This window comes from Coturnix japonica, chromosome 1, assembly GCF_001577835.2.
Source record: "Coturnix japonica isolate 7356 chromosome 1, Coturnix japonica 2.1, whole genome shotgun sequence".
Classification (NCBI taxonomy): domain Eukaryota; kingdom Metazoa; phylum Chordata; class Aves; order Galliformes; family Phasianidae; genus Coturnix; species Coturnix japonica.
Window position 1 is genome coordinate 18,512,273 of NC_029516.1, and position 24,974 is coordinate 18,537,246.

The 24,974-nt window shown below is 43.3% G+C and overlaps 1 protein-coding gene across 4 annotated transcripts in view; it reads right to left on the reverse strand.

Moving 5' to 3' along the window:
• Positions 1-24,708, reverse strand: part of PLXNB2 (plexin B2) — a 249,814-nt gene extending 225,106 nt beyond the window's left edge. The window contains exons 1-2 of one of the 4 annotated variants that reach the window (XM_015852624.2): positions 24,596-24,698; positions 16,207-16,306 (exon numbers count right to left, since the gene is read on the reverse strand). The gene's annotated coding sequence lies outside the window, so the exon portion shown is untranslated. Of the gene's footprint in view, positions 1-16,206; positions 16,310-23,279; positions 23,302-24,204; positions 24,306-24,595 lie in introns of those variants that run through there. The other 3 variants (XM_015852618.2, XM_015852631.2, XM_015852610.2) reach the window with 3 other exon arrangements.
• Between the last annotated feature and the right edge of the window lie 266 nt (positions 24,709-24,974).

Consider the following 24,974-nt stretch of genomic DNA (forward strand, 5'->3'; position numbering starts at 1 on the left):
AGGATCAGCCTGTCTGGGATATGAAACTTGCTTCTAGAGAAACACATGAATAAAGATCAGCACCATGGATTAGAACACATAAAGAGTGAAAGATGCACTGAAGCATCTGCCAGCTACAATCACTCATTTTTCAGGAGTAATGGACTAAATATCCATAAAATAGATATGGAGACTTTTTCTTTTTTAAATGCTTTCATGTGAAAGATCAATGTTTCGTATTGGAAAACTTAATGGACAAATCCTGGCGAACATTTGACATGAATACAGTGCAGGGTCAACAGCTGCTGCTGCTGGAGTAAAGCAGCTATCATGTAATTCTGTTTTGTGGATATATAAAGAAGTTGAAACCTGCACCAGATACTCTGTGTTCCACAACCAAGTGTGTGTTTAGCATATCTAGCTTTAGACCTCACAAACCTTAGAAGCCACTGAGATATGCAAAGGTTTGTCAAGCAGAAAGAGGGCTTCTAATCAAGAATAGCCCTAAAAGAACCGACAAAACTGAAGCCCTTCTGGTCTGCAGTCAGAATCCTTAGTTCTTAGGAATAATGACTTAGCAAGAACGTGTCTCTGAATCAGCTGGGGCAATTGTTTGGTGTTCCAAGAAAACCTGGGAAAGTATTCTTTGAAGAAACCATTATGCGAGGAGGGGAAAAGAGAAACAGACCTCAAGTTATCCTTACTGCTGGGAAAACACACCATGTGATCCAAAACGTGTCAGCTAGCCACCTAAAAGCCCAGCTGAGTTGGTGCCCTGAGGTGAAATTCAGCTTACTTAGGTTTGCAGAAAATATGCGTATCAGGAGCTCCATGCTTTGGAGGCTGAAGGTTCACAGTGGTGGATAAAGGTGCTGTAGGAGAGAAATGGCAGCACTGCTATTTGGTTCTTCAAAAGAAATGCTGTAGCAGTCAGCTCATCTAAACTCAAGCAGCTTCTCTAGGCGGTCTAGAGTTTCCTTTGAAGTATGTATCTATGAGCACATATGGTCCTGGAGCATATCCACACACATTCACCAGAAGGGAATGAGAGTGGGTGGAATACATAAGACTACCCCTAAGAAAGGGAGTAGGAAGAAGAGAGAATAAAAATTCTGGCATAAACAAACAGCTGCTATTTCTAGCCCTTCTGGTTGAACCCCTCCTCCAGCCCTGATGCCACACTGCAAGAAGCCTTGTTAAACTTAAAAGACAACTGGAGAAATAAAAGCATTTTTACAACCCAGTTATGACCACTTAAAAACATACTGTAAATCTATTCGCTGCTTAACGCACCAGGTACATCCAGCAAATGCTTTTGCTCAGTGTGTACCCAGCGTAGCTTGATACTCTCCGTGTAGCTTGAGCGTGCACATTCAAGCAATATAAAATTAAATAAACCAAGTCTGGATTAAACTCGGTCCACAATAGCAAGGGGAAAAAAAATGGAGTAATTACTGACAGTGGCTTGGTTAAGCTTAGAAAAGCTTAACAGAAAAGGATTTTTCCATAATTGCCATCTCCAACCTTTTATCCAAGCTCAGTGGGCACATTACCTAAGTCAGCAGGAAGTTTAGCCACTCCACATGAAATTAATAACATTTATGGGCTGACCCATCACCCACAGCCTTCTCAAAGCTTTTTAGAGCACGAGCTATGAAGATGTTTGTCCTCTCATCAGGAAATGATGTGTGCCACACTTAGCTACTTAAAACAAAACAACACCCCCCCTACTTCAGCAGGCAGCAGTCCCTAGGGACCAAACCTCCCTCTCACGCAGTCTTGGGAGTAAATTAACTGCTCTGTTGAGTAAGCTTACCTACTAATTACAGGAATGAAAACAAGCTTCTCAAGAGCGGCACATCCCATCCAATGACCCACAAGGAGCCTGTGGGGTGGCAACTCTCACCTCATCAAGGTATCTCCTACCATGACCCCTTGTCTCATGAAGCATCTGGTGCCCCAGAGCAGGAGCTTTGCTGCTGACCTCAGCACAGCAACTTCCTGTCCTTGTAAATACAAGTCAGACCTTGCACCCATCCTTTCACAGAATAGAGACCCCACATTTAGGTATGAATTTAAAGCTTGGGTGCCTGCAAAATGGCTGTGGAGTCACCCCATACACCAAGCCAGAGCTGTCAACTCGACTTGGTATTCAAGTAAGCCGAGAACGAGATAAACTCGTTTAACAAACATTGACCCAGTTTCACACTGGAAAGGAGCAAAACAGGCACAAGAACTTAAAATGTATTCCTTATGTGATGCTCTTCATCTATTTTGAAATGGCAAGCATAAAATATCCCCGTGATAAAATTCTAGCCAAAGAACAGGTTAGTGCTCTGACTTAACAAAATTATGTTGAAAACCATTAACTTAGAAAGCAGCTCACATGCATTATAAGGTTGTACTCTCTTTTCGATGTCATCGACCAAGAAAAGAACAAGAAAAATCAAAAGAAGGACAAACAAGGATGGTTGGGAATTGATTGCCGCCTTTGAAATCTTTAGTGGAACAGTTGGAATAAGAAGCTGACTGCAGCTGAACTGAAAAATCACTGTGTAGCTAGATTACTCATCTACTGTTAAACCAAATTAAAGTTTTCTTCCCACAGGCAATGCTGAAGATTTCAGAGAACCCATAATTTATAACGCAGAAAAGTTTAGGAGGAAACTCAGCAAAACTGAAATGAATTTTGGACATAATGGGCAGGAAAACAGAGGACCGATGAAAGGTGATGATGCTTGATGCTGTGAGGGCTGCACGCAGCATGCAGCAGGTAACTAGAGGAGCAGGCTGATCAGCTGCATTAGGAGGGTTCACCTTCCTCCCTTCCCAGCTCCAGACAGCACTCCTTTTTCTCTTCAAGCCGTTTACAAGTTTTCATTTCAAACTGCTGCATGGTACTGAGGCAGTAAGAATGGGCATTTTCAGCAACCCTACCCTTACTATAGCCAACATAGGGAAGCCCTATCAATAGGAATTTGAATAGGTGATTATCCTTAGCATTTTTCGTAATTAGGCAACTAACTCATTCATACAAAGCACGAAAAGTGAGTGTGCAAGGCCTTTTGGCTAAGCACTGCAGTAAGTGCTTTATTCCAATCTATTTTCCAGGAGCGATCACACTTTGGATGGAAGCCCACTTCAAACAATTTATTTTTCATGTCTGGACAAGGCAATATAACTTCTACACAATTTAATCTCTTTGCTAAAAGATTTAGCTGTTATAGCTGAAATGCACAAGCTTAACAATAAGGTTAAAATACCCAGGATGCTTAAATCTGAGAAATGCATTTGCTGGCTGTAGATCAGGACAAGCAGAAGCACTTGGCTGCAGCGCAGCGACTCGGTTGAAGCCTGCCAGGCACTTCGCCTGACTCCTTGCCGTCGCCTACAGAACAACCGCTTCAAGCCGGGCACAGAACCGGCCACAAAACCCTATAATTACCAGCAAAGCTCAGTCACCAAGGCTCCTCCAAAAAGTCAGGGAGCAGCTACCACCAGGCCTGGCTCCTCGGGTCAGGAAGGCTGTGTGGAGGAGCTGCTGATTGCCTGGTCCTTCTCGCTTCCCCACATGGCTGTTTCCTTCTGTTCTCCAGCTGCAGTGAGCAGGCTGCAATTTACCTCCTCGCCCTCACCCTCAAATTTGTTTGGATAAACAAGCTCGCCTTTGTTCTGAGCTGCTACTACATTTGCACATTGTATTGTAAATCAGTCCGTATAAAGTGAGGCAGGCCCTTGAACAAGACACTAGCATTTTTGTTCGGAGTGGAATTAAACCAGTAAGAGGCACAGAACTCCTCTTATAAACAAGAGTCTGGAAACAATTGGTTTTTAAAAGGTGAGAGGTTTTAAAAAGTTTACTAAACAAACCTAGCTGGTTACAGCCTATGGAGTCAGCCTACAAACAAGTTCAAGACCCTATAAACTGCCAAAGCAGTATTATTTCTGAAGAAACCTTTAAGCTGTTTAAAAGCTTGCTTTTTCTATCTTTCAAGGGCCCAAGAATTATTGGCAAGTGATTTAGCTTTTATTGAGTACACAGAGAGGAATTATTCACAGAGGAAAGGAATTAACTATTTACCTTGACTGTTAAAGACAAGAGACCTAAATAGCATCCAGGCGATACAGGACAAACAGCAGGGAGAAAAATCACAGTAATAATAGTTGAGCACAGGAATACACATCTGCGAAGCCCTTCCCATCAAAGGCTTGGAAAACAGGTCCAAAAATATCTGAAAGGAATGGCTTAAATGCCACTGACCTAGCCTTAAGGCAGAGAATGGACTCTGTATACAGCCTCTTCGAGCCCTTCCTCAAACCTGCTTGCTATTATTTGAAATAAAACTTGTTTGCCAAGACATTTCCCACGAGTTCAGAAAAGTCCAGCAGAAAAGAGATCAAAAATGATCATTGCTTGATACCCACCCAGATTTGCTGGAAAGCTGCTTCTATAACCCCATGAGAACACGAAAGAAAAAATAAGTACAATTTGCCAAGAGTAAGTTGCATCTGATATTGTCTGCAGTCCAGAACTGAGGCCCTCTGATAGGAAGCTATAGAGAAGCAACAGGATATATGCAGGATGCCATGCACCACTGCAGACAGCCCTGCATCAAGTGCAAAAAATTCATCTCAAATGTAAATTTGACTGGAAAAAATATTTTTCTCTCTTTGATTAATATAAGGGAAGAGGGGACAGAAATGCTATGGATTCTGATTTAAAAGTTATTTGTGCTGATTCACAACAAGCGTGTTAAAATAAATAGTTTGCTACAGGCTCTTTTCTGTACGTCTACCACCTGTGCTACAGAGAAACTCCATACCTCAGTGATTTCAGATTGAAAGAAGACAAGATAAAATGCATGGCCCTTGCTCCACATTCTGGAAGTCACAGTATCACTGCCCAAACTACAATTCTTGTCACGCTCCAACAGCGCACACTCACCCCTAGCAGGCAAAGGCAGAATGGGGAGGTGGGTTCTAATGCCTGCTTGCCCAGCAAAGCACAGCCTGTGCTTGACCACCAGCACCAAAGGATCTTCCTTTATGCACTCCTGACTGCAGTGGCTGCCCCCAGGCCTTTCTTAAAGTCCCTCACATCCCCACCAGGCAGAGGGTGGCAAAAGAGCACCAGGCCTTTCCTGAGCACTGCATCCTGCTTTGCACTTCCACCTCTGCCAGAACATGTTGCCTCTTGCTCAGTGATCTACCTTTTGTCCCACTTTTTGGTCTTCAAACAGGTCATTAGTGGATTAATCAGGACTGGAATGCATCCCTGGCGTCAATCATCTGTTGGAGCATGACCTCCTTCCTCTCCTGAGTTGCTCTTTGCACCCTCTTTCCATTGTTTTCCTTCCCTTTCTCAACAGTGCTTCCTACAGGGACTCACTCATTTCATGCCTTTCACCTGGATACAGGATCACAGAGGGGATAAGGTGGGAAAATACCTATAGGATACCCAGAGCATAAGCCCAGGACCCTGTCCAAGTGGTTTTGGGTATTTTCAAAGGAAGACTCCACAACATCCCCAGGCAGCACAGTAAAGAAGCACTTCTTGGTGCTCATGTCACCTGAAGATGACAAAACAGACAGACAGAGGCTCTTACAGGACAAGAAATGCTCTGACCTGAAGCCAGATCCATTTCTGAACAGAGCACACACAGGCTACATAGAAATGGTGTTTAAGGGAATGAAAAGAAGCCATGAAACCATCAGCGGCCAAAGGTCTTTAAACCCTGTAATTTGTGCCATGAAGAGAGATTACAGCCCATCTATCCCAGCTACAGCACAAAGGAATTCAGAGTTACTTGTGCTCCCCTTCCCTGCCTCTTCTAGCCCCCTGCCTAGGCAATACGTAAAGCCACCATATACAATTATGTACCTAACTTGTTTGTGTGACCTGCCAATTCACCATTGCTGCTGTCCTTGCAGAAGCCTGAGCATTATGCTTGGAAAATAATACATTATCTAAAATAATTCCCTGAAGCCTGCCATGACACATGCTTTCCTCAAGTTTTAGTCTGTGCTGATGGCACCAAATGCTCCAGCATTAAGGTTTATTTTCCTGCCTGGAGATAGTGCTGTAAGAACATGGGAAAAACACATCCATGCACACTAACAGTAAACTCTTGCATGAAGTATTAAGGTGATTCTGCCAAATTAAAGAGGCTGTAATATATTTTTAAACGCCTCAGTTCAAACACCCTCTCAGAATGTTACTCACAACAGGGTTTTAAATACCTATTCTTTGACTTACATGCATGATACCTGCCTACCCTTCATTTTTGCTCCATTTTAGTTCAAGGTAGGTAATATTTACTAAATCCACTTGGTGTTTTATTAGGCTCTGAAGAGGCTGTGAGGACCCTCAGGGCACTGCAACTAACCCACACATTACCCTCATGAGGGATGGGACAACACACACTCCCAGATCCCTCAGATGTGAGGAAGGAGAAGCTTGAGCTGGATCTCCCAGAGAGCAAAACCTGCTGTCCCAATGGGCAGTACACTTCAGTCCTCAGTCCTGGAACCCATCTCACCTTCTGGGGGCTGTGAGTGCGGGGTGGGAATGTGGATTTCTATTTTGAAACAGCACACAGCTCAGCCTGTCACTTCCTATTGTAAGAATTTCTTATTCTGACAACAAGGGGAAAACTTGACCAAAAAGCTTATAACAGCAAGACCACACTGAGTTCTGAACAAAGTAAAACATGCTTAAAACCTCTCAACTAGTATCACTGGGGTGCACGCAAACAATGAGCGGATTTAAGAAGCTTTTCTATGTTCTGCTTCTTCTCCTATAGGATGGCTAAAATCCAGAGCAAAATTATTTAGCAAACAAACCAGAAATAAAAAAATCAACGTTCCCCACACCAGTATCTCCCCAAAGACACCAAGAAATAACTCTATTCATTTTTGTGGTTCCAAACAAAGGTGGGCAAAAAGAAAGTGGACAGCCTTGGAAGTGCTGGGAACAGGCACTGCCAGAGGAAGGGGCATCAGGCACCCAGTGCCTGCCATGCCCCCATCTCAGCCTCATGCCAACCAGGTGACTTGAAACGCCCGGGGTCCAGGTTTGCACATCAGCAGCATGGGGATAATAGCAGGTCTTTCCATCACAGGGGTGTTACAAAGATCAATTAGTTAATGTCTGAAAAGAGCTTTGAAGATATAGCAGGTGGTGAGCATTATTATGCAAATAATGTGACTTAAGAAAATCACAAGTGCTGGATTAATACTAATCCCTTTGATATTTAAAAGACACCATTTTTCATTTTTTAAAGCAGCACACATTTATGCTATACATTTCCACTAGTGCTGTAACAACAAATTTCAACCTTTTCTTCTTGCACAGCTTAATACATAAAACTCTTCTGGAGAAATCTTTACAAAATCTGATCTTGATTCAGAGCAGGAGATAGTGGCAGAAATTATGCATGTTGATGAACTGGATAACTAAATCCTATGCAGGAATATTTCTCAGAGGATAGTGTGTCACAGGCCTAACTTGCTGTAACAAACATTGCAGGGGCTTTCAGTTTTAGGGCTTTTTTTGGAAGCATTCTAATTTCACGCATAGAAGCACTTGTAAAACAATATAGCTGCTGTATAATTATGCCCTGTTATGTGGCGGAGAGAAGGGAGAAAAAGAGAAGGATATAGTTCTTCCGCTTCTTCAAAGGGTGTATTTTATTTGTATTGAAAAAGAAAGAAAAACACAAAAACAACAAAAGCAAAAACAAATCAACCTCCCCCTCCTCCCCACCCAAAAAGAAAGAAAGAAAGAAAGAAAGAAAGAAAGAAAGAAAGAAAGAAAGAAAGAAAGAAAGAAAGAAAGAAAGAAAGAAAGAAAGAAAGAAAGNATTAAGGGTGATGTCGCCAAATTAAAGAGGCGTAAAGATATATTTTTAAACGCCTGCAGTTTCAAACACGCCCTTTCTCAGAATGTACTCACAACAGGGTTTTGTAAATACCTAATTCTTTTACCGACTTACATGCAGATACCTGCTTTATACCCTTCATTTTGCCTTCCATTTTAGTTCTTCAAGGTAGTAATATTATACTAAATCCACTTGGTTGCTTTTATTAGCTTCTGAATGAGGCTGTGAGGAGACCCTCAGGGCACTGGCACAAAAACCCTAACCCAACACATTACTCCTCATGAGGGATGGGACAACACACACTCCCAGGATCCCTCAATATGTGAGGAAGGAGAAGCTTGAGCTGGAAATCCCAGAAGAGCAAAACCTGCTGTCCAATGGCAGACACTTCAGTCCTTCCAGTCCTGGAACCCCATCCTCACCTTTCTTGGGGGCTGTAGAGTGCGGTGGAATGTGGATTTTTCTATTTTTGTGTGAAACAGCACACAGTCTCAGCCTGTCGACTTCCTATTAAGGAATTTCTTTTATTTCTGGACAAACAAGGGGGAGGGAAAACTTGACCAAAAAGCTTATAACAGCAAGACCACAACTGGAGTTCTGAACAAAGTAAAACATTGCTTCTTTTTTTAAACCTCTCAACTAGTATCACTGGGTTAGTGCCACGCAAACAATGAGCGGATTAAGAAGCTTTTCTATGTTCTGCTTCTTCTCCTATAGGATGGCTAAAATCCACCAGAGCAAAATTTTAAAATTTAGCAAGAACAAACCAGAAATAAAAAAATAAAACGTTCCCCAAACCAGTATCTCCCGCAAAGACACCAAGAAAGTAAGCTCTTATTCATTTTTGTGTTCCAAAACATAAGTGTGAGGCCAAAAAGAAATGGACAGCCTTGGAAAGTGCTGGGAAACAGCACTGCCCAGTAACAGGAGGGCATCACTGATCGGCACCCTAGTGTCCTCTTGCCCCCATCTCAGCCTCATGCACAACCAGAGTGAACTTGAAGGAACTGCCCTCGTTGCGCCAGGCTTTGTGCTTGCACATCAGCAGCATGGCGATAATAGCCAGGTCTCCATCACAGGGGTGTTGAGTTACAAGATCAATAAGTTAGATGTCTGAAAGAGCTTTAAAATAGGCAGTGACCCTGAGCTATTTATATGCAAAATAAGTGACTTAAGAAAATGCACAATGCTGATTAATACAATCCCGTTGATATTTTTTAAAAGACACCAGTTTTCACGATTTTCTTATTTTTTGTAAAGCAGAGCACACATTTTATGGCTAACATCCACCTAGTGCTGTAACAATCAAATTTTCAACCTTTTTTCTTGCACAGCTTAATACAAAAACTCCTTCTGCGTAGAAAATCTTTACAAAATCTGATCTTGAATCAGAGCAGGAGATGTGCAGAAATTTAGCAATGTTGATAAGCTGGATAATTAAATCCTATCAGAATATTATCCTCAGAGAGGATAGTGTTTATTGTCACCAGGCCCTAAACTTGCTCTGTAACAAACATTTGCAGGGGCTTTTTTCATTTTAGGCTTTTTTTTGGAAGCATTCTAATTTTCACGCTAGAAGCACTTGTAAAACCAATAATAGCTGCTGTATAATTATGCCCTTTATTGTGGCGGAGAGGAAGGGAGAAAAAGAGAAGAAGGATATATTCTTCTCCGCTTCTTCAAAGGGTGATTTTATTTGTATTTTTTGAAAAAGAAAAAAAACACCAAAAAACAACAAAAGCAAAAAACAAATCAACCTTCCCCCTCCTCCCACCAAAATAGAGAAAGAAAGAAAGAAAGAAAGAAAGAAAGAAAGAAAGAAAGAAAGAAAGAAAGAAAGAAAGAAAGAAAGAAAGAAAGAAAGAAAGAAAGAAAGAAAAAATAAACCCACAAAACAAATACCAACACCCTAATGTCTCATGACCTCATTTGGTTTTATGCTTCAGATGCAAAGATTTGCAAGGGCCTCCCAGGCGATGAGACCTGGCAGCATCTGCTCCAACACTCATCAAACAGCTGCACAGCCCCTCCTGCACAAGGTGTGTGCAGGGAGGGGGTGGTGGCCCCGGGACATCCCACAAATCCAGCTCGCATTTCCACTGCAGAATGAAACCAGAGACAGGAAAGTGCAAGGAAGCAAAGGTGTTGAGACCAGAGACAAGTGATGGGACCAGGATAAAAATGTATCTGAGCAGTGATGTCAGAAACCAACGAGAGCAGAGGCAAAGAAAGACATCCCCCTGGTTTCCAACCTTGTATTTGAAAGCACTTCTCTCTTTGAAAGCAAGACATGATCGCCAGTGCAGAGAACTCCCCAGTGCGATAAGGACTTGCACTGCCACCCCCCCCACACTTCCCTGAGGAAACCTGTTTCTCGTCTCCTGTACCGTAAAATTTAGTGCAAACCAGCTGGTGTGTTCTGTCTAGAAATCTGCAGAATATTGCAGCGATTAAAACCAGCTTAATACTAACCCTCTTTGGAATGCATGCCTGAAATTGATATTAATGAAGCAAGATCAGATATTAATATTCTGTACAGCAGGTTCCTCAAGCTGTGCTGCAGCACCAAATCAAATCTTTTCCCAAGTTGACATCCAAAATACAAACAGAGCATGGCAGTTGGTATTGACATGGGAGGAAGCAGCAGGAGCGTTTTAAAAGTTTAGAAGCTCTGAAGTTTGCCATTATAGGAATCTCAGCTTCCTTTCCTATCGCCTTTCCCAAGCAGCAATATTAATGGCTATTCAATGCAATAATAGGATCTGAACTAGTCACTTCAGTGTTGTTGTTTTTTTTAATCTCCCGATCAATATTAAAAGCATTTAGGAGGAAGGAGTGATTTTGCATTCTAGGAACAGCGAGATGTTTGCAGAGCTACAAAAGAACACTAGCGAACGATTTACTTTGCATGCCTGTGCTTATAATTGATGTTGTGATATTGTATTTTAAACGGACCTGATTCTACAAGTACACCATTTATTACACAAGCACACACTCAGTGTAATCTCAGTGCATTCTCATCAGTCAGAGTCACACTATTTAAATACAACATAGGTCCAAACCACCACCTGAGGGTCATTCTTCAGCCAGGAGGAGACTCTAGAGAATCTCTGACCACAAAGGCCTGAGGACCAGTGATTTCTCCTGCTGAGTCTGCCAACATTGAGCAGTAAATCTACACTTTTGACCCTGGGCAAGTAAGAATAGCCCTGCCCTCCTGTAACAGGAGGGCCTTCACGTCTCCTGTAAAAGAGCAGCGACTTCCACCTCTGGATAAGAGCCAACAGGCCACCTGCTGCAGGACAGCATACAGCCCAAGTGGAAGGAGAAGGCAGCAGCGTGCTTCTTTCATCATCACAGAGAGTCAAAACCTGAAGGAGAAAGTGAGTTTCTCCCTTGAGTACCCCCAGCTTGGTTGAGCACACACACAGAAGGTTTGCTGTCCCCATCTCTACACTCTAGTTAACTCATCTTTTCTGAACATTGGACAGCTGACCCCTTATGAGCAAAGCAATCTTATTTCTCTGTAAATAGCAATACAGTTTGAGGTACATCGATCCATCTTATTGAAGATCACAAATATTTATAATGAAGACTGGAAATGATAAGCATTTTCAAGACTTCTGCATGTACAACCTTATCATACCAAGGTGGAAAAAAAAAAAAAACACAAAAAACAAAACACTACCAACCTGGATGTCACCTATAAAAGATTTGTCTTCAGACTATACAGAAAAGCAGCTGCTGTAATTGCAACAGAGAAGCAGATAAGATTCTGTATTCCTGTCTGATAATGAAGCCTTTTAAAACAGCCATTCAGAGGGCAACAGACCTGGGTACCTACCTGGTTAGCTTCACACAAGGTAAGCTGTGCAGGTACAGGCTGTCTCATTGAGTACTGATTCCTCAGCAAATAGGCAGAGAATGGGAGCTGGCATGTACTGAAGAGATTACTCTGACAGAATGGAGCTCAACCATAAAGCTTCCGGACTGCTCATCTCCTGGGTTTGGTAACATCTGCATCATATTTACATTGTATTTATCTAAATAACCTTAACCTCATTAAGGATTCACAGGTAAGAAAGCAAATGCTGAATCAAATCTCACAAAGTAGCATCTGCTTCTTGGGGGATAGACTAAGCAGAAGGCTGCATCGTGTCCTAATTTCTCTTAGGTTTGTAAAGTGGATAGTCATGATTTCACTCAGAAAAAAAAAACATATATGCCAGTTGAGCTGAAGCTTACTTGAACTACAGAGCAAGAAATGTTACTGTGTGGTGTGGAATGCTTGACCTCGTGCTTTATTGAAGCACAGCTATTTAAAAAGAAATCATTGCAAGAGCACATCATCCTCACCTTGTGGCTTATAGATATACATATGACTAAAAAACATACTCTAATTGTAATCTTTCCTCTCCCTTCAGGTAAACATAAAAGCTTAACATTAAATCTGTACTAAAAAAAAAAAAAAAAGAATAAATCAGCTCATACATTGTAGGGACTACAAGTACAGCCAGATGAGGCCCTTGCAGCTGAGCTCACTGCTCTGCATTTGGCACGAGCACAACCGAAATATTCCAGAAGAAGACAGAATTGTTGCATTCTTTCAGATGTTTTGAGTTAATGTTTATGGCACTCAAGGAATTTAACAAAAAAAACAGCAAGCCAACCTTCAGTGAGCTTCAAAATCTTTACTCAGGAAACACAATGGGAAAGTTTTCACACGCCAAAGCATGCTTTCCTTCTAAAACACATCAATTGTAATTATGTTGTATATTATATATAATTACATATTATTTACCCCTGTACATAGTACAGATCCTATTTCTGAAAAGGAATAGAGTGCACTCCGTGTATATAGCCACTTTTCTGAAGGGGTCAGAAACCCATGAAGGAGAAAAAGTAGGGGTTATTGCAATAGAGCCATTTGAAACACGCCGAGGGAGTAAAGTCGCTAATGAAGAGGCTTCTTTTGGGACAAATGCCTCCATCTTTCCATGGGTGAGCTTGAATTGAAGTCATGTTTGTGCTCGTAGCCTCATTAGATTATAACTCAATTGTTGACTTGAATTCTTGTAAGCCTTATACACAAGGGACTTGCCCTCTCTCATTTGGAGGGTATCACATAATGGATATTTATCTATAGAGATATGCCATCTCCTCGTAGCCGAGCCTCGAGGTCAATAACCTCAGCTCTAGTTTTCACATTTAACAAGTTTTCCTATTGCTCAATTGGCAGAGGCTGTTCGATACCAAGGCTGGAGCTAAGAAGATTAAGTGTTAACCATTTATTTGTCAGCTTTTTAAAGACGCATCCTTTTTAAAGTCAATTTAAAAATATATATATATTCTCCCTTCTAGAATAGTTCTAAAATTCATTTTTAATACCTCCTCCTTGCATTAAAACAGCTGGAGGGCAGAGCTGGGCTGTGCATATACATATCCTATGACAGGTATCACGCCCTGTGAGTGCTGTGTCCCTGCCATCCCAGCAACTAGAGATACAGTTTTTAAATCAAACATAAACACAGAAGCAACCTGGAAATTCTTTTAAGTTACCTCCAAGAGCCTAAGAGGGCTAAGAATGCTCATATTTCATCAAAATCTGCTTCAAAATCATGTTTTATTTATTTTTTTATTTATTTCCCTCCACTTCATCCTTGATTTTTTTACTTCTTTTTACCGCAGCAAGCAATGAAACAGCTCAATATACATGAATATACATTCAATACATGAACTGGGGAGATTTTCAAAAGCCTCACATTTTAGAAGGTTTTCCTAAAGCTTCCCAAAGAAGAATATGAATTACCTGTGCAATGGTTCCATTCATTAAAAGGCAATTTGGTGTAACAATTCCATGCTCTCACTTTACTCATACTTTAAAAAGAGCCAAGAGACATCCAGGGATGCTTTGTAGCATGAGGGGAGGTAGGAAACTAATTTTCCAAGTGCTCTGTTTAGTTTGCATACCTTGTGGGCAAAAATTGGCAAGAAAGAACTGGAAGTTGTTTGCTTTGAAATTATCACCCCATTTACAAGATTCAAGAGCAAAGTCTTCTAAAAGGAGGTAAGAGGGAAAAGGAAATGACTACATGCATGGTTAGCACTACACTACTAGCACAGCCCATGTGCTGGTAATACACAGGAGGTCATCAGCTAAAAAAGAAAACCATTGGGCACTGAGAAAGTTGGCCTATTCTCACACTCCTCCACAAAATGCATATAGACACCATGCTTAGAGCATCCTTTGAGAATAAAAGCCCTAGCAAGGTCCATGCGAAATGGCTGTATTCAATTTAAGGCCACCTTGTATTATTCCCAATGGAAGTGAACCACACAAGGGCACTGCTGTTATTGAATACACAAACTCAACACCCAAACTTTGCTCGTAAAAGCCTCCTCTTCCCTGACTAATAGGGCCACCCAGAAGGGGGTGAGAGACAGACACCGCCATGGCTTGATAGTACAAAGAATTTGGCAAAAATATGAGTTAAAGTGAGTCTTGAATAGTCTTTTCCTCCCAATCCCAACTCCTCCTCCCCCCACCCCCCCCCTTTTTTTTAACCCTTTCAGCTTCTCAATCCAAAACTGTAAAGGCGCACGTTTTGGTGTGGCCATGCTGTAAAACACATCACAGTTGCAAGCAGGCTTTTAAAATAACTTCTTTCAAAGCCATAAAATAGCTACATGTGATACACTTTAATGCCAGATCAGCTCTTCTGTGCAATCCACAAAACAGTAGTGGTTGCAGAACCAAGTAGTTACCAGTCACTGATTGTGGGAACAACTCACAGGAGAGTTGCCACCAATGCCTCCATATCACTGACTGATGGTCTATGCATGCTGCTAACCCACTTGGTACAGGCCAAACCATGGGTACCCTTGTGGGTACAGAGGGCTTGAAGTAGAAGTGCTTTACAGAAGGCTCTGCTCAAGCCAGGAAATCTGGGTATGTAGATCTCCTCTTGCATAGGGGTTTTTGGGACAAGGAGCAGGACAGATAACAAAGCCAGCAGGCCTTCGTCCTTCCTGGTCGAGAAAGAACACTGGCATCCATTTGCCATACTTACATATATGAGTATTTTGTCTTAATAAAACTGCATTTTTCATCTTGGGATTCTGCAAAATTCCTCAAAAAGCATCAATCAAAAAAAAAATATCAAAAAAGTTAAAAAAAAAAATCAGATTAACTGAAATTATCTGCTAAATGCAAAACAACCCAAAGGCCATACTGGCAACAGTCAAGAAACCTACAAGACTTCACTGCATACAGCAGATCATATAAATGGCGCTCTGGCATCAAAAGCAGCTACACACAAAGCAGCCCAGACTTTGTGTATGCTAGCAAACAGGCCTGTTTGGTCTGGCAAATGCTATTAGCACATTGCAGGAGTTTTGGAGGGAGACACAGCAGCAAACAACACGACCTTGTCACATTACTGTACGTGAAAGATGTGGGTAAAACAGAAAAGACTCAGAGGGAGGGAAGGGATGCAGGTATGTAACCACGGATTTAAGGCCTCTTCTCCCAACAACCTTAGTAATAATGTACAGAAAAGTCCTCACTGCTGCTTCATGAAAAAGCTCCAAACTTCTGATACTGCTAAATTCTCTGATATCAGAGCTCTCATTCAAGTATAATTCAAGTAGACTAATTATGCCACAGACAACAGAAAACACAGGCTGCCTCTTCAGATTATCAGTAGGAGAAAATAGCATGAAGAGTTTAGTTTCAAGGATGCTGTTTACATTTCTAAAATGTACTTATTTATTTCACAGGCCCGAGGATCAAAATGAATAGATAATGACTAATTGCTACAACTGGGAGAAGTAAATTGGGAAGTTCTCACGAAGCACACCTGTACACAATAATTTGAAGAGCAGCAGAACAAGCAATGCAGATTGTCAAAGTGCAATTAGACAAGTGGAAAGTGTTACTCCGAGTAACTGAGATACTATGTTTTGATAGCTAAGTTACCTTGGAGATGACTCACGCACAAGTTGCTAAGTGTCATTTTACACTATAGGTCCAGAAGGTATAAAAGTATGCATAAAAATCACTATGAAATCAGTGAGCATCAATCAGAAATGTAGAGTAAATACGTTTTCCTGGCAGAATATTAAACTTAATTTGAGGTCACATTTCCACCTAAAGCCGAAGCAAATAAACCTCCTCATGGCCATCTCTTCTCTTGACACACCCAACCAACAACAATGCTGAGCTCTACAAGAAGACCTCCCCTTCCTCAAGTGAGCAACACACAACTTGAGAAGGAGAAAGAGAGGTTAAAAAAACCAACCAAAACAAAACCAAAAACCATCAATCCAAGCAAATCCTTAAGCCCACCTGAGCAGCACGACCACCACCAGCAAGAGGGAGCTCCAGTGCCTCAGGCTTCTGTGCAAATAGCTGCCGGGACAAAGCGCCTTTTGATGTGTACTTGTTCCTGCTGGGAGAGATGAAGAAAAGATACTTTAGTTAAAATATAAGACAAGAGGCTGGACAACATGCACAGCTGAAATCACCTGCTCCATGGATTTCTTAGTATAATTCTTAGTACCCTAAGCAACAAAAAAGCATTTTGTAACTGGCATTTCAAGAAAATGAGGAATTTTCCAACATGTCATTTTTATAAATGCAATCGGGGGTAGAGTAAGGCAGGTGAAATCTATTGATTTCACGCTAAATTCAGCAAGTGAAGGCTTAACAATGTGTCAACAAACATCAAATCAACCAGATTTTAAGAAAAGAATATAAAAAATACATGCCAAATAGATTAAAAAGCAGTTAAATGAAAGATCTCAGAGTTGTCATTGCTGAATAACATCACAATGCAACTGTAATACTCCTTGTGCAGTTCACAGAGACTGGAATTATGCTCTATATCACTTATTAGTTTTATTGGCTGCCTGGAAATAAGCGCATCCTCGGCAATAAAATTAATGGATTACATGGTTTAGTAGCATGGTAAATAACAATAGAAAGGATATCACACAGAGTTATCTCAATAATTTGTCAAGCTGAGCTCATTCCAGCCAAAACACTCTTAAGACATCTGAATGCAGAAGTATCTAACTAGTAATAAGGAATGCAAGTAGATTTGCAAATCAGTGGACCGTGAAGTTAAGAAGGAAATCACAAAGGATAAAGAAATCCTCATAGACACATAACCAAGCATCACATTGGGAGCACCTGTTGTTATTAAAGAGGCTAATGTGGTCAATGGATGCAAAGATACAAAAATAAACAGAAACATTGGATGGGGTAGGACAACATGTAGCAATAATGAGCAACATGGAAGCACTACACCCAGTCCCATGGCTGATGCTAAAAAAATTTTTTTAAAAATTAAAAAAAAAAAAAAAAGAAAGAAAAGAAAATGATGTTGAACAACAAACCCAGAATGATGTTGCTCTGCATTTTCACTGGTGTTATTGAACACCGCATCAAATGCACAACGGACTGTGAAATGCCTGTAGACCATCACAGCTAAATGTCAAAATTAGACACCATCTGTTAATGAACATTAACAGCATCTCCCTGCAGTAAGTAAAAGCATACCAGGTCGTGCGGTTGCCAACATAAGGAAAATCTTTTGGGTTTTCAATTCAACGGTTTGGGTGGGCAGGAGGAGGCAACGCCTGGAGCACACAGCTCACGTTCTCACTCACAGGGTCCTCTTTGCAGCTGTAGAGTCAGGGATTATTGAAAAACTCCTTATGAGTACTTGCAAGGACACTTTGTATCTGAGTAACAGCCACTGAGGTTCAACCTGTATCTTCATGTAGCACATTCAGGAGGAAAAACAAACAAACAAACAAAAAAAAAAACAAAAAACCAAGAAGCAACCAGGTTTGATTGGTTTCCTAGGTTTGCAGCTTGCACTCTGCAGAGCTCTGTTTCTGCCTTGTGATCACTCTAGCACTTACATGGGCTGTCAGTGAATTCAGGAGGGAAAAAGTTTCCATTGCTGATGATATGAATCAAAATCGCATGTAAAATCACCACCCACCAGCTCAGGCTACCCAGGGCCCCATCCAACCTGGCCTTGAGCACCTCCAGGGATGGGGCATTCACAGCTTCTCTGGACAACTTATTCCAGTGCCTCACCACTCTCTGAGTAAAAAAAAAAAAATGTCTCTAACATGTAACCTAAATCTCCCCTCTTTCAATTTAAAGTCATCCCCCCTCTCCTTTCAGACAATGTAAAAGGGTTCTCTCCCTCCTGTTTAGAAGCTCCCTTCAAGCATTTGAAGGCCTCAACATGGACTCACCACAGCTTTCTCTTCTCTATACTGAACAAAGCCAGCTCCCTCAGCCTTTCTTCCTAGGAAAGGTAATCCAGCCCTCTGATCATCTCTGTGGCCCTTGTCTGGACCCACACCAGCACCTCTATGTCTTTCCTGAAGAGGTTAAATTATTGCCTTTTTTTTGGCCATAAAATTCAACAGGCCCACTGCTACATCTCAACCAATTTGTCTCATACTGATTAAATGAAGAAAACACCCAAGTTCAACACATCACACCAACATATTAATGAATGACACATAAACAATCCCCTCATGTATTTAAGAGAGATACAGCATATCTTGGACTTTCAGTTGCAATGAAGGCAACTGGAATCATTAGAGAGAAACGACTGACTAAATAACTATGACAAGATGAAGGAAACTGTGCCCTACTACTGTGAGCCAGGTATTATATATCTTCAGGAAAGTATTATTTGCCACATATGCCTAGTGATGTCTAAGAAAAAGGTGACTAAATTTTCCCTTTTGATTCTGATAGGGAGAGATATCCATTCTGATAGAACTCTGGGAGATCTCACATTGCATTACAGTGGCACTTGTTTTACCAAATCAATGTACTTCATTTTCTCTGTCCTTAACTTTCTTCCTGTGGCTGAAGACACATGAATAATAACTATTTTCCTACATGGATTAAATAATTGGTCCCTCCTCAGTTCTAAATAGCAACACAACTAGGAATGCATGTGCTACATCTTCTTTACGTACAAGTGAATTACAGGTGCGTACATCTGTCAGGAAGTGGTACTGTCTCTTCTTAAGCTACATAGAAACCACTGGGAAAAAAGACGTGAGGAGCATATTCCAGGAATTTCTATATATTTAAAACACATCCAGTTAGTACAGTCAGAAGATTAAGCTTGAAATATGAGACTTTATTTCTATGTCACTTCTCTAGGAGACCTGGGAGACACAGCTATCGCCCTAATGATCTCTAGACACAGGAAGATTACTGTTGGGTTTATAGGAGTTCCCTTCAAACTGAGCTGACATGTAGAACTAATCCAGCTTATCTAGAAAAATGCTAGCCACATCTATTCAGCAATAAGCACCAACTTATCTTTTTTTCTAATCAAATGCAACTTCTGTAACAATTAAGCTTAACTGATAAAAATTACATGGATTTTATTCAAAAAATAAAATTGAAGTCAAGTTGATCACTGACAGTTCCTGTGTACTTCATCTAGCAGAACACTCTTGATGGGTCTACCGAAAGACAAGAAGGACAGCTTGAATGGCAAAGTTTCTCCACTTCTTTCTGGTTTGTTGTAGGATCAAGGACTTAATACACTTCTAACAGAAAGAAAGAGATGACATATCTGCAGCATAAAGAAAGTGACTGCTGCTGCCAAGCAACACAAAATCCATTCACTGCAAATGACCAAAAGGCCTCTATTCTTTACTTGAGGCCCTAAATTACCAATATCAGTTACTGAGAAAAGCCAGCAAAACAGTAGAAATAAGGCCATAATTAGATAACCAACTTTCTGAAAACACACTTTGAATGAAAAATTCCTATTTGCAGTTCTTTCCAGCACTGCCAAACTGTTTGTCCATGGGCAGGAGGTAGAATAGTCCATATCCAGCATCAGCCCAAAAAAGCAGAAGCTTGACAGCTAACCACAGAGGTGGAAGACAGTCCGAAGTGCCTTATAAGGTGCCGGGTGAACTCTGTCCTCTAGCAACTGCCAGGGAACTCAGCACGGAGCTAATCATCAAGCTGCCCCGGCGCCAGCACTGGCTCACGGACGCTAGGTTTCAAAGAGAAACCAAACAACCCAAGGAGCACGTGGTGGTGACCACAGCTGTGCTGACACACTCCCAGGGTTGAACTCCACCTCGCACTGCAGCAGCCTGCACCTGGCTGACTAAGCAGAGGTTGCTTGGCTTTGGCGGTTTTAACTGTTGTTGCTGATCTTTGTTAGGTAAGGATACTTCAAGGAGTTATAAGTCTTCCCTTCACCATCCAAGACAGAAAGAAGCTTAGAGAAATCCAAAAAGCTATCTATTCCTAAAGAAACAGAAATCAAGAAATGCTCAGTTTTAACAGATAACCATGATTTACCTGCCTAAGGACAAGTCCCAACCCTCCAGTGTTATGCAAGCACGTGTCCTCAACCTCCTCCATTCACCTGCTTCTTTAGAGCCTCCCCTGGGCAGACTCCACAGCCTCTTTCTAAAGAAAGATCTGAGCAATTTTCTGGACAGTTAGGGAGCTTCTCTGTAACATTAAGCTGCTGATGGGTACATAAATGACCATCCTCAACTTCATTTCCTTATTTCCTCTTTGCCTGTGCAAGTTTTGACCAAACAAGGAATAGGAGGTTAAAGTACGTACTGTCTAAATATTACACTTAAAGAGATACCCTCCAAATGCCTCACTCAGGTTATGTGTGTGGTGTTTCTGTTTGTTTTTTTAATGAGATTTAAGAGCCTACTATCAAATCCAAGCTGGCCCCATATTTAAACAAAACTCTTGAAGTTATACTTGACTAATTCTAGTTGCACCTGGCTTTATTACACCTAATGATTGCTGTAGGTCTTTTTTAAATTCTAATGGAAACCATCTAAATAGAAGAGGACCACCACCACCACCCTCTCTCTATAAACTGGAGATCCCACAGCGATTGGACCAGAAGGAATGGTTTCAAGTTACGGTAGAGGAGATTCAAGCTGGACATTAGGAAGCATTACTTCTCAGAAAGGGTGGTCAGGCACTGGAATGGACTGCCAGGGAGGTGGTGGAATCACCAACCCTGGGGGTGTTCAAGGAAAGACTGGATGTTACATTGAGGGACATGGTTTTGTGGGAGCTATTAGTAGTAGGTGAATGGTTGGACTGGATGATCTTTTAGGTCTTTTCCAACCTTGGTGATTCTATGACTGAGATACCATTCAAGTAGGGGCAAAATAGAAATCCACTACTGAATCAAAAAGACAAAGGTAAAAAAAAAAGTAGAAGGAATGCTTCATTAGAGTTGTTTGTTTACTTAATTCAATTTGTAGTTGTTTAGACTCTCATCTCACTAAGAGGTGCTAACTTTACTTAAAGAAGGACCCACAGTTTTGATTTGCATAAATCAAGCGCATTTAATGAAGTGCACATTAGCTCATCATCACGTTGGTTCTGATGAGGAACTGCATAAGCGACAATGCCAAGCTATTTTGGGGAATATTCATTATACATCTACAGAACTGTCTGACTGGAGGAAAGTGAGAACAAAATGATAGTAAAAGAACGGCAGCAATTACTTTTCTAGCAGTTAACGTTGCCATTAACTGCTTACTGGCAAGAGTTTAAAGTTGCAAGCCCTAATTTAAGCTTGTTACTTTAATTTTACAGTTGTAATTCAATAGTCAGAATGTGGCACTGCTGTAATAAATATCTTCATTCAGTGCTTCACGTGATGAATGTTTTAAAAGTGAATGCAACATTTCAAAAACTAAGTGTTACAGAAATATAAATGATTAATATCATGTCATCATTAAAAAAAAAAACAACATGTGTACTAACAGTTTTCTTAAAAACAAGCCAGAATTCAAAGACGTTAGCAACAAGTCACTGGTATTTTTGTTATTCACAGGCATTCATGAAGGGAATCACAGAATGGCTTGGGTTGGAAAGGACCTCAAAGATTATCAAGCTTCAATCCCCAAGAGATCTCCCTTCAAATGTACATCTGTATTTGGGGAGCTTATGTACCCACGGCAAACAGCCCCCAGTTTTGGAAAGCTATTTAAAGCCCATATGCCACTTCCAGTAATATCTGCAGGAAGACTCAGGCAGCAAATGGCTGTGCCCCTAGTGAGGACATTTTGTATACTGATATCTGTAATTCTTCAGTTAGATGCACAAAGCAAGATTTGGAGAGAAGGGAAAACACACCCTTCTGCTAATTCCCAGAATCCATGTGGGAGGAAGGATGGGAAGAGGAAAGCTGCTTACTGCTGCCTTCTGAAACCCAGCAAGGTGAGTGCCATGATAGAGACCATCACACTTCCTCCTCCTGCACAGAACTGCCTCCTGCTGCTGGGGATCAATAGGAAAGTAGCTCAGCTGAGTCACATTTTCTAGGGAAAACACCATTTCCAAAAAACGTGAGTGCAGTTGTGCTCCAGTTCTTGATCACACCCAATTTAGCTGACCCCAGCTGTTTGCCTTGTCCCTCTGCCAGCACGGAGATGAGCAGGAGGCTTCATGCTACCAGACTTCCCCACATTACACTCTAGCATGAACAGCCATACAGTACAGCTCACATTCATGTGCCAGGCTGTAAACACTGGCACACTCGAGCTCCAATAGGAAACAAGGCTGGATGGCAAAGTAACCTCTGGCAAAAGGACAGGAGGAACAGCTGGATGCTTCAGCTCCTGGAGCACAAGTCAGAGTCACAAGTGTAGTTATTATGCCATCCTTCCCGTGTTGTCAGCAATCCGGGAGTATCAGAGAAATCTGGTTAAGAAACTGTTACAGCTGCTTATCAAGAGCATCCAAAGCTTCAGGTGTATGTCTGGGCTTCGCTTTACTACAAAAAGCAGCATCAAGTTTAGCTGGATCAACATCAGCTTTGCTCAGTTATATCAGATGACTGTAAAAGCATTTTAAAAAGAGAAGTTTCTACTCTGCCTTCAGTCAGACTTGGTTCCCACCACGCTTGGGAACCACAAGTATTCAAGGCAGCGGGGACAAGCCACGCCAGGCTCAGAAGCAGACTTCCTCCCTTTTGTTTTGGCTGGAAGCATGCTCTGTTCTGGCCTTTCCAGGGCAGGCAGCAGCCCCCGCACCAGAGCACGCGGGATCCCAGGAGGATGGGTACGGAGTGCCGAGCTCCCTCCCCGGAGCACAGAGAACGGGTTGCCCAGCTGCTCTGCCCACAGCCAGTAGGCAGCCCCACTCCCACAAAGCTGGTTGTGTACTGCAAGGTTTAGAAAGGCAGAAGAAAGAATTTCCAGCCCAGCTTTGGGGCTGCCACCCCTAGAAAAGTAAAGCTAGAGGTGATGCCAGGTACATGCCAGCAGCCCATTACTTACCGACCCCAGCTTCCTTCTAGATTCCATTGTAATGAGAACATAAATAGCAGAACAAGCATATATCGCTCTTGAATGAATTACCTATTGAGAGTTCCCTCTGGTGTTCAAGAAGTTAATCATCACATTCAAGGTAACAACGTTAGCTACAAAAACACCAAGTTCCTCCACAAACAAGTTTTCATTCCACGGCGAGAACAGCAATAGAGACGGGACCGCAACCTTGCAACAAACTGACAAAGGCGATGCTATTCCCAGTTGAGCACCAAAAACTTGCAGTTCTTTCTCCGTATATTCACCCCAGGTCTGACTAAGGCAGGAAGAACCCCGGCTATTTATTGCCGGTGCCTTCTGTCTCCGGGTGGCACCAGCACTGCAGCCTCCCAGAAGACAAAGTCACACACGCAGGTACAGCCCATCGCAACAGGGAACGGCAAGGTGTTCCGCACTGCCCCAATAACTATGCTTTGAGTCACGACTGTTTCGGGCCGGCACTTTCGTTCACCGGCACGAACCAGGAGCGAAGCTCAGTATATCTAATTAACAGTTTGGAAAGAAAGTTTAAAGCTGCCTCCGCAAAGAGACACAAACAAAACGCAGCTGAGCTCCCGAGCTGAAACCGGCCTTTGCGAGTGGGCGGAACGCGGGGCCGCACCGCGGCGAGCAGGCGGCGAACTCGGGGCTGTCCGGCACCGGGCGTTGCGAAACCCGGGCGGAGAGCGAGTGCTCGGTGGGCACCGGGACAGCCGCAGCTCGCAGCGGGGGGCCGCGACGCCTGCACGGCGACGGAGGAACCACGCCGGGAGCGCGGAGCCGCGGTTCGGGAGCCCCGTAACCAACCCCGGCCGGGGCGCGAGCAGCGCCGGCCCCGTCCCTGCCCGTCCCTCCGCCCTGCCCGAGGCGGGGAAGGGGGAAGTTGCAGCGCCCGCGATCGGCGGCTGCAGGCGGGGGCAGAACGGGCAGCTCATCTCCGGCACCGCGCGCGGCGGCAGGGAAGGGGCTGCGTTACCTTCAACAGGTGCAGACGCCGGCGGAGGCAGCCCGCGGAGCGGACCCTCGGCGCGGAGGCGGCTCCCGGCAGCCCGGGGCGGGCAGCGGCGCAGGGCGGAGGCGGCTCCGGCAGCCCCCCGGCGGCCGCCCCTGCTCCCAGCGGGCCCCGCCGCCGCCTCGCCGGAGTCAGCGCGGAGGCGGCAGCGGCTGCGGCCACCTCGGAGAGAGAAGGGAGGGAGGGAGGAAAAGAGGGAGGAGAGAGAGAGAGAGAGGAGGCAGCGAGAGAGCAGAAAAAAGCGCCCCGAGAGGGATCGATCGACCGTCACATGGCGGTCGCGATCCGCCACCGCCCCCCGACAGCCGAAGCCTACGGCGGGGAGCCGGAGAAAAGCTGCGAGGAGGGGACACACCTGTAGGCGCAGCACATATCCGCTGTGAGCACAATGCGAGACAGGAAACTGAAAAAAACAGCCCAGGGAAGGAGAGAGGCTCCCGTTCGTCCCTCCTTCCCTCGCTCCCTCCCTCTCTCCGTCCTCCTCCTCCTCCTTCTGCTCTCTCCACCCCCTGGCCCTGGTCAGGCTCCGCTGTCTCCTGCAGGCAGAACCAGGCGGAGGGTCGGCGGGAGGAAGGAGCGGCACTTTCTCCCTTTCCCTTCCCCTCTTTTCATTGTTCCGCCCGCCGGCCAGGCGCGGCCGGGGGGTTCCCCCGCGGGGCCGGGAGCTGCCGGGTATCGCCGGGAGCCTCGAGCAGCGGCCGAGCGCAGCGCCACCGGGAGCCGAGATCGGACCG